Genomic DNA, 10,462 nt, shown 5'->3' with positions numbered 1-10,462 from the left:
CGGGAACGGTCCTTGTTTCGAGCTTGTCAAGCGAAAGAATAATAATTATGATTTATGTTACAAGACAAATGAATCAAAGCCCGAAAATTGAGATATATATACATGTATAAAGTCGCATTTATATATATAAAGCTAATTATCAGAATTTATTGCTATAAGAAGCATAAGTATTCCACTGCAGCAACAAATAAATAATAAAATTATAAATAAATGTATATAGTCATAAAAGGAAACAGTGATCTACTTTAATTATACATCATTAATTAAAAATATTTAATAGTTTCTGTTAAGACTTTCAGACAGTTTCGGAATAAAAAAATTAATTATACCAGCAGAATTTAAAATCCTCATAAATATAAATGCACAATAATTCGAATAGCCCGCAGGCTTGAATCATCACTCAATGACAAGATCCTTAACGAGGCTGATCTCTTTCTCGAGAATGCACGAATGACTTACGAGATCCGTTTGTAATAACGACCTAGTAATAGGCTGATTCGTAAGACGGTGGTTGAGATATTTTTAGGTTTATAGGGGCGAAGATGACGGAATTTAGATTCGAGAGCTTCGCTTTTCGTCAGGCTTTCTTCTTCGAGTGCCCATATTATAGGTAATCACTGCGATGGATACGGGCTCGACACGCGTATTACCTACGAGACATAGATTTTACATTCCATGAGATCTGAAAACCTGCGGGTAGACTGTGACCCATTCGAGAACAATAAGTTTCATCTAAAGGTATTTTATAACCGGTAATATCCGGTTACTTCTTCAAGAAATAGTTAAAAAATTCGAATTTTTATATAGATCGACAAATTTCTTCAGCCTACATTATGCTCCCTCTTCTCTCGTTGGAAACACCCGAAAAACAATTTTTAGAGAAACATTTTCAGCGATACCGCGGCTAAATAACAATTGTACAAAACTATTTATCAATTCATTTGTTATGATGGCGTCGCCGCTAAGAGTTGGTTTGCCCGAAAATCAAATAAAAAGAGGTGAAATATAACGGATTTTAAACACAGCTTTTATGAAACAGATTATTTGTGCGATTTAGAACGATGGAAGTGGGACGATGGGAACGGCGGATAATTATCGTCGCTGAAATTATTGAAAAGGTCCGGGCACATCGCCAGTACACGGTGATGTAATTGTCTCACGATAAATAGAAGATAATGAAATATTAAACTTCGAGGACTTCGCTCGGACGCGCGTATTAAAAATGTATTTTTCTCCGCCGACGTCTTTCGCCCTCTCGCTTCACAGGATTGCAAATTAGTTGCAGCAGCGTCGACGACGCGAACGAGGGGGCGCCCTCATAAACTTTCGAGTACTTCGTAAGGAATATTGTAAATTGTTCGTGGCAGGTCGAGGCGAACATCGGCTAATGAATGCCGGTCCCTGAAACGGGACCTCGATGATTTCGCGGACGCAATCCGTAATTATATAACCGATGGCCACGCCGTTCTAATAGCAATTAAAATTCCGGGCTGCAATGAACTTTTAATCGAAGATTATTAACGTGCCAGGAGGGGGCCGCGCGTATTTCATTATTCTTCCCTCGATTTATCGCCCCGTTTGTCGCGAAGACGCGTTTCAGATGAGTAAACTTATATCTCTATATTTAATTGATACTGATAACACGGCTATATTAATGTTATGAATCTCGACCGATCCTGCGAATATTTCACTTACATTTCTCATTTTTGAAAGATTTTTAATATATGTGATAAGATAAAGATACAAAAAACAAGAACTCATTATAATTTTAAGTTACCGAAAAAATTAAACTTCTTATTATCCTCGTGCGTATTAAATAAATTATCGCATTTTTATTCTAGAAATCACAAACAGATTGATATATTTATACATTGTGTACTGTGACAGCTAGCAAATTTTAATATTCCATGATCTGTTGCTATTTCCATGGTTCTAAATTCTAAAATGACGAATTTTCGCCTACAATTAATTATATGTTACGTATAAGTCGCTAGTTTCTGCAGCTCCGAATGTGTAATATCTTAATACGAAACACGAAACGCGAGACTCATTTTGCGGACGGTAGAGAGAGAGATATTAACATGAGATGTTATATTTATCCGGATCCTAATTATGTATCCGCAAGGTATTAAATGAAGCCCCGGACGACCCCCGTGCGGTAATGGCACTTGTATGATGTCCTATAGTGGATTACTTTACCATGGTGCCTATATACTATGCCGGGACACGCCGATATATCCAGGCCAGCTGCCCGGAAGAGCGACCGCGACACTTCCTTCCTGCACTTGCGCGTCCTGTCTATCCACGATATTCTCGCAGTTCCAATCGCGATCCGTCATGCGATCGATACCGAGGATACACTCGGTCATCGATATCCTCGTGACACGTGGCGATACGTTTCTTTCTTCAACACATGTATTCAACACAATCTTTTACATTTAATTTTATAAAAATTATTAAAATTCTGCTATCTAGTGTATCGTGACTACTGACTAATAACTCTTTCGTGTAAATGTTTTATTCTTAAGACCAGCAAAACGACTGGTCTTTGTAGCTTTAGGAAAAAAGACGAATAAACACCTAGAATAAAAGCTCTTTCACACAAAATGGCATAAAAATATATGCATAACATAAAATTGTCTGGACCAAAGCACTTAACAAACTCTCGACTAGATGTTTATTTTGTGAAGTGACCATAAAAAACAAAGAAATAGTGTTCACAAGGTGATTCATTGTTACCGCTCTCTTTTTGTACCGTAAGTGAAAGACAGCAGTTAATTATCATGCTGGGACATTCGTGACCAAAGAATAATTTTTCAACGGTGCTCTAGTGACTACTGATGATAAATGGCGCCATCAAAATTTTTCAAGACGCTTGTAAAAATAAATGCCATCTACCAACAATTTTTGAACAATATACATAAATAAGTAAATAATAATATATGTATAATAGTGTAAAATAAAAATGCGCCATTCACACTGTCTATAAAGATATAATCTTATTTCATTATATTACACGATATTTTATATCCTTATATGCTTATGATAATAAAAATCCAACTGTGACGTACACGATAAGAAAACTTGCCGGACATACAACGTGTTGAAACTATATGACAGGAAATGTAAAAATGTAACGGATGACTCATTGCAAAGCGATGCGCAGGTTCCCATAGTTACTCATAAACACTAAAAACTTGCCCCACCTGTATACACGAGGGATGTGCATTCGAAATTCGAACCCCTGCATTCGAATAGTGCAACGTGTATACAACAACGCGATCTTAAGTCTCGTCCCAGAATCGTATATGCCGTGGGAAATGAATATATTCCCTAGCCCCCCCATGAATTCTTCTCAAAAAGAATTAGGAAGAATTCAGTTAAAAAGAAAGTCATGGATGAAAAATTAGAATATATTTGCCGACCTCCCGACAAAGGATAGAAATCTTTTCTCGTAAAAAAAACTCTGTCATAGAAGAATTTGTGGAAGGGCTAATATACTTTAACGAAATACGTTAGAAAAGACCGACGTTTATTCTAAAACGGTGAAGACTTTTGGTAAATTCCAATCGATTCCTCTTACACTGAAACGTGATCGAATTTTCTATTTTCTATTTTATTAACACTTAACATACCATAATTAGTGAAATTATTAATTTGTGATTGCTTTCAAGACTCACTTTAAATTGGTCGAGGAATAAGGCTAATAAGCTTGAGAAACAAATTCGTTGGACGACCGCACAACGGTCATAGCGAAAATATTCGGAAACCATACACGCGTCGCACGGGATTTTCTCAGAGGCTTCCGTTCGTGTATCTCTCGTTATAACGATTGCCCGTGATCGCCACTCTTCGAGGGTAGGTTTCCCAAAATGTCTGATCCCGCGATTAGGAGATACTTAAAGTAAAAAACGAAAGCGAGAGACAGCCGGTCTGGAATTAATTTAGACGAGAGAGTCCTACGGCTTCGCAACATCTTGTGTTATTTCTTTGAGAAAGGTTTCTCAACCACGCGTCTTCTCAGCGATATATTTCATTATACTTCGTGAAACACATTTTTACTGATTAGTCGATTGCAATCCCTCATTGTTAAAATGTGTAATATTAAAATTATTATTTAATAACTCAGATTTATTGTGACGAGATAATTGATTCAATCTTAACTATTAGGATCTTTAAGAAATAGATATCGCCTTTCCCGAAAGAGCCTATTATCGAATTCAGAGATTCCAGGACATCTCATATAAATAATTTTATGTATCGGACTTGAGCGCGAGATGCGAGGTCGACTAAAGCAACGTATTAAGGTCGTTATAGACTTTCGCGCGAATAGCTACGGATCATGACAGATGTGCACTTCTGCACACTTCTCAAGTGTCACGGTCCGTGTCAACGAACTCGCGAGGGTCAAGAAAGGGTGATAGAACCTTGGCTTTCTTCTTCGGCTCTTTATCGTGGCCGTCGCGTTTCGCGGCGACATGTCGCCGCGATACCGAATAACGGTGCCACAAAGGGAATAAACGATGTCAAAGAGAGCTCTCTTACGTCGGCTCTAATTTGCCGTAAAAGCGAATAAAGTGGCCTACGTGTATCGCATCGTGTGCATTTCCCTGAGAGAGAACGCACATCGACATGTGCGTGTGCGATCGTCGCGATATGTAAGTTATTTCACGGAAAGAACAGATCGGATTATTTTAAAATTATTTCTATTACCTATAAGATATTTCATTTATCTAGATGAGATTTAATTAAATAATTAATTTAAAAATCAGATCAGTCTTTTTAAATTAATCTTTATAACGCTAAGCGAATGGATGAGTCGAAAAAGTCAATTCTATCGTATAATAGCAACAGAGTCTTGTAAGTGAAATTAATTTATCGATTTTATAAACATGCGTGTTCAAGATCCTCAAGTATTCTAATCTACTTGGCTGTCTAATTGCAACTATCCGATCGGCACGCGCTATTTAGCCCACTCTTCCTTATTTTTTAATCCTATTTTCCCAGCCATTAGCAGGGAAATGTTCGATAGATTAGAAATTTTATTTTAATAGTTTGTCTCAAATCAATAGTTAAGGGATTCTCTTCTAATTATTAAAAAATCATATCAATCACATATTTTTTTCTACAAACGCTAAGCAGCAAAGGAATAACATTTTCTTAAAAATTAACAAAACATAATGTATATCTTTCTCTTTATTAACGAATAAATCTGATCGAATAAATATTCCTCGTTAAATTAGAATATTTATGTACATACTTGAGAATCTAAACTGTAGAAACCGATATTTCCTATTAATTTAGAGATCCTCAAGCACACGTGCAAACGCAGTTTGGCAGTTCTAATTTAATGCGGAATATTTACTCGATTATAAATATAGTATATACGAATTATATATTTACATATAGTATATACGAATAAAAGATAAGCTCTAATAATTGGTCTAGAAAGGAGGTCAAAATGGCGAAGTTTGAGATCACGTCCGTCGCGCGCGTCACGCGTTACGGTTCCCCTTTTCCGATGTTTGCGCTTACAATGGCATTATCGTCGTTGCCAATCCGCGAGATTAGTTCCCATAATAATACGACTCGAGGACACGGTGCATATAGTACAATTAAACCGGTATCCGAGATGAATATTACCGGCGCGAGAGCGCGGCCCGATAGTGATCTTACGTTATGTACAAGTGGCGCGCATACTGTCGTCTAGCACGAAGGCTCTCCATGATGATTGCTTCGTAAGAACTCCGCCGCCGCGCCGCCTTATCCCGCATTAATCTGAATCCCGAAATTGGGAGTCTCGGAGGTGAGCGATAATTAATCAGAATCGATAGCGGCCGAGAATATTAAAAGGAGCTCCTTTACATCGATTCTAAAGAGCATAATAGAGCTTGACAATCCGCATTTTGAATTCACGACGTTTTCTTAATTTTATTAAATTAAATAATTCAATTACATTAATTGAACAAGGAATTTAATAGATGAATCAATCTCTTGGTATCAACTTCTATAATGAGCGAATAGACGAATCGAGGAATTAATTAATTCTCATCGTAATAGGAGATACACTGATATAATATAATAATCGGTTCTATAAATAAACGCGCGCGTTCAAGTATTCCAATCTGCTTGGCTATCTAATTCCAGTCATCTTTTCGGCACGCATTATGTATCAAAGTGATAGTCAAATAGCATTTTACCACTCTCGTACCCAAGATATTTTCTGATATAATCTTTCATTGTGCAAAACAATACGATTTGTTATCATTATATAACAGAAAGAATAAGTCAATAAATTATGATGATTTACGCAATACGATTTGTATATTATCCAACGTAATATTGAGACATAATAAATAAATACACTTTATTTTGTAATACTTAATTCTGTAGTTAAATTAACAAATAAATTTTGTACATACATTGCGTAAGTCATAATCGCCATAAAATAATTAATTATGCATCCATTTTAATTGCTGCACGGTACGGAGAGATTGGTTTAAATTTACTTTGGTCGATATGAAATATTCCTCGGTCCGATATGTATAAATTAATACATGTGTGCCAGGTGATCGATATTTAAACATCTTTCATATTCCAGGTAGCGCTGATTAAATTCCGCAGAATTATACATGCTTTCAGAAAGTAACAGCTTCGTCCTATTAACCGCAGAATAAATTTGCATTGTTCCAGATATTAATATAGCGGGTAATACACATTAAATCTGACACGCGAGAAGATTAAACTTCAAATCAGGTTACAAGATTCGGTAATCTCGGGAATGGAACATGGTTCAAAGATAGAACCGCGTATGTCCAATTCGTATATTGTGTCAGTGCTGCAAAAGTTAGGCGGCTCAAAGTAAACTTTCTATTATTCTCCCATCAGATTTAACGAACGGATTTACAAGACTGATAAAATAATTGATCAGTCAATTATGTTAGCAGACGGTATCCATTCTAATATTATCAATCTCGCGTTATCAATTTTTTGGAGTCAAGAAAACTTCTGTGTTGCAAACTCTTTCTTTTATATAATTTGAAAGAGTTTATATCGATTCTCGCGTGAAATCATAAATCTCAAACGATGATTATTATCGTTGATATGCCGAAGTTCGGACCTGAGGATAGTGAGGACACGGTCGATCTCGACTGCGGCCTGCGGCTTCCATATGTAACACACGAATAGTAATCGAAATAAGTAATTGACGACAGCCCAATCTCAGCAATTGCAGAGCCGGTCGGCATTACGGTGTCACCGAAACCCTAGCGATCTGTCATTCAAGTGTCACATAAGAGAGATACGAGACGGAGACATACCCCTCGCAACAATGGAGAATCGAGAGATCGCAAATCGCGAATCCGGGGGACGAGGGATTCTGATACGGCGCGTTACGTCACCTCTCGGCTCGGGGAAAAGTTGACAAAGGAACGAGAGAGGATCAATGGAGATCCTCTACGTCTACGTATTATCGAAATTCAACCCTCGCCTAACAGTATAATGGGATATTAAATTAACATTGAAGCCGTTACTTTGGGAATCTCTCTTTTCTAATATACATAACACACAAAATAATATAATGTATACGTGTGTAAAATTTGAGTCTAATTCATTATATAAAGATATATTCTAATGTTCTGATACATGTAAAATAAAATAGAACTATATTAACAGTATAACGTGCGTACAACAATATTTATGTCATTGTTATAAATATGAAATCAAATTCATAGATTTTATCCAGTATGGAACGTCGATAATGTAATAGTAAAAACTAAAGACACGCAGTTGATTAATCAAAAACACAATCAAAATTAAATATCGCACGCACAGTACGGTATCGAGCACGTAAATCTCGCGAATGTAAAACTGTACTATTAATACTTTGCACAACTTTGATGCCTCTCCCAGGCCTCCACTTTCTCTCACGCTGCTCGGGGTGTCCCTCGTGTTCCCTCGATGCGAAGCTGATGCTCCTTCCTGCGTGGATATTTTCTGTAACATAAAAATAAACAAATCGATTAAATAATTGTCACGCGCATCGAACATCTTATTCGTTATTCCGATTAATGTTTTCCTAAATTACTTCTTCGAAAAAAGTCTCTACGTTAGAATCAACTTGAATCAAATTTTTTGATTTATTTCTTTTAACTAATTTATATTCCGAAACACGGTTTAATGTAGCAACTAAATAAGGATAAACGAAAAGAGGGATTCTATAATATCTTTAGAAAAAATAAAAAGTAACACTTACCAGAAGTGTTGGTACGCCGATGCCCGATGCCTATCCTAGGCCTCCTCCTCCTCTCAAGCTGCTCGAGATGTCCATCGTGTTCCCTCGATGCGAAGCTGATGGTCCTTCCAGCGTGGATATTTTCTGTAACATATAAATAATCGAATCGATTAAATAATTGTCACGCGCATCGAACATCTTATTCGTTATTCAGATTAATGTTTTCCTAAATTACTTCTTCGAAAAAAGTCTCTATGGTAGAATTAACTTGAATCAAATTTTTCAAATTATTTCTTTTTACTAATTTATATTTCGAAACACGGTTTAATGTAGCAACTAAATAAGGATAAACGAAAAGAGGGATTCTATAATATCTTTAGAAAAAATAAAAAGTAACACTTACCAGAAGTGTTGGTACGCCGATGCCCGATGCCTATCCTAGGCCTCCTCCTCCTCTCAGGCTGCTCGAGATGTCCATCGTGTTCCCTCGATGCGAAGCTGATGGTCCTTCCAGCGTGGATATTTTCTGTAACATATAAATAATCGAATCGATTAAATAATTGTCACGCGCATCGAACATCTTATTCGTTATTCAGATTAATGTTTTCCTAAATTACTTCTTCGAAAAAAGTCTCTATGGTAGAATCAACTTGAATCAAATTTTTCAAATTATTTCTTTTTACTAATTTATATTTCGAAACACTGTTTAATGTAGCAACTAAATAAGAATAAACGAAAAGAGAAATTCTATAATATCTTTAGAAAAAATAAAAAGTAACACTTACCAGAAGTGTAGGTACGCCGATGCCCGATGCCTATCCTAGGCCTCCTCCTCCTCTCAGGCTGCTCGGGATGTCAGCTTCGCAGGATTCCCTCGCTGCTCCGATGTCATCTTCTGCGTCGTTATTTTCTGAAACATTCAAATGAACGATTCGATTAAGCGTAATGAATGTCTCGCGGCGCGGAGAGACCCGCGACGACGCGTATAAGGGAGCGAAGCCGACGACATAGTCTCGCGGCGCGGTGAGACCCGCGACGACGCGTATAAGGGAGCGAAGCCGACGACATAGTCTCGCGGCGCGGTGAGACCCGCGACGACGCGTATAAGGGAGCGAAGCCGACGACATAGTCTCGCGGCGCGGTGAGACCCGCGACGACGCGTATAAGGGAGCGAAGCCGACGACATAGTCTCGCGGCGCGGTGAGACCCGCGACGACGCGTATAAGGGAGGCGAAGCCGACGACATAGTCTCGCGGCGCGGTGAGACCCGCGACGACGCGTATAAGGGAGCGAAGCCGACGACATAGTCTCGCGGCGCGGTGAGACCCGCGACGACGCGTATAAGGGAGCGAAGCCGACGACATAGTCTCGCGGCGCGGTGAGACCCGCGACGACGCGTATAAGGGAGCGAAGCCGACGACATAGTCTCGCGGCGCGGTGAGACCCGCGACGACGCGTATAAGGGAGGCGAAGCCGACGACATAGTCTCGCGGCGCGGTGAGACCCGCGACGGACGCGTATAAGGGAGGGAAGCCGACGACATAGTCTCGCGGCGCGGTGAGACCCGCGACGACGCGTATAAGGGAGGGAAGCCGACGACATAGTCTCGCGGCGCGGTGAGACCCGCGACGACGCGTATAAGGGAGGGAAGCCGACGACATAGTCTCGCGGCGCGGTGAGACCCGCGACGACGCGTATAAGGGAGGGAAGCCGACGACATAGTCTCGCGGCGCGGTGAGACCCGCGACGACGCGTATAAGGGAGGGAAGCCGACGACATAGTCTCGCGGCGCGGTGAGACCCGCGACGACGCGTATAAGGGAGGGAAGCCGACGACATAGTCTCGCGGCGCGGTGAGACCCGCGACGACGCGTATAAGGGAGGGAAGCCGACGACATAGTCTCGCGGCGCGGTGAGACCCGCGACGACGCGTATAAGGGAGGGAAGCCGACGACATAGTCTCGCGGCGCGGTGAGACCCGCGACGACGCGTATAAGGGAGGGAAGCCGACGACATAGTCTCGCGGCGCGGTGAGACCCGCGACGACGCGTATAAGGGAGGGAAGCCGACGACATAGTCTCGCGGCGCGGTGAGACCCGCGACGACGCGTATAAGGGAGGGAAGCCGACGACATAGTCTCGCGGCGCGGTGAGACCCGCGACGACGCGTATAAGGGAGGGAAGCCGACGACATAGTCTCGCGGCGCGGTGAGACCCGCGACGACGCGTAT

At 40.2% G+C, this 10,462-nt stretch overlaps 1 long non-coding RNA gene across 1 annotated transcript; it reads right to left on the bottom strand.

Annotated features, from left to right (window-relative positions):
* Positions 1-6,350: 6,350 nt before the first annotated feature.
* LOC139770440 (uncharacterized) lies at positions 6,351-9,433 on the bottom strand. The gene is made up of 4 exons (XR_011717742.1): positions 9,019-9,433; positions 8,637-8,759; positions 8,255-8,377; positions 6,351-7,995 (listed from the first exon to the last, which is right to left on the bottom strand). It is a non-coding gene; the product is annotated as an uncharacterized lncRNA (long non-coding RNA).
* Positions 9,434-10,462: the final 1,029 nt, after the last annotated feature.

This window comes from Temnothorax nylanderi, unplaced genomic scaffold, assembly GCF_030848795.1.
Source record: "Temnothorax nylanderi isolate EJ_2023f unplaced genomic scaffold, tnyl_v1.0 TNYL_tig0003_pilon, whole genome shotgun sequence".
In the NCBI taxonomy this organism is placed as follows: domain Eukaryota; kingdom Metazoa; phylum Arthropoda; class Insecta; order Hymenoptera; family Formicidae; genus Temnothorax; species Temnothorax nylanderi.
Note: the sequence above shows the minus strand (reverse complement) of the source record. Positions and strands in the feature narration are given on the sequence as shown.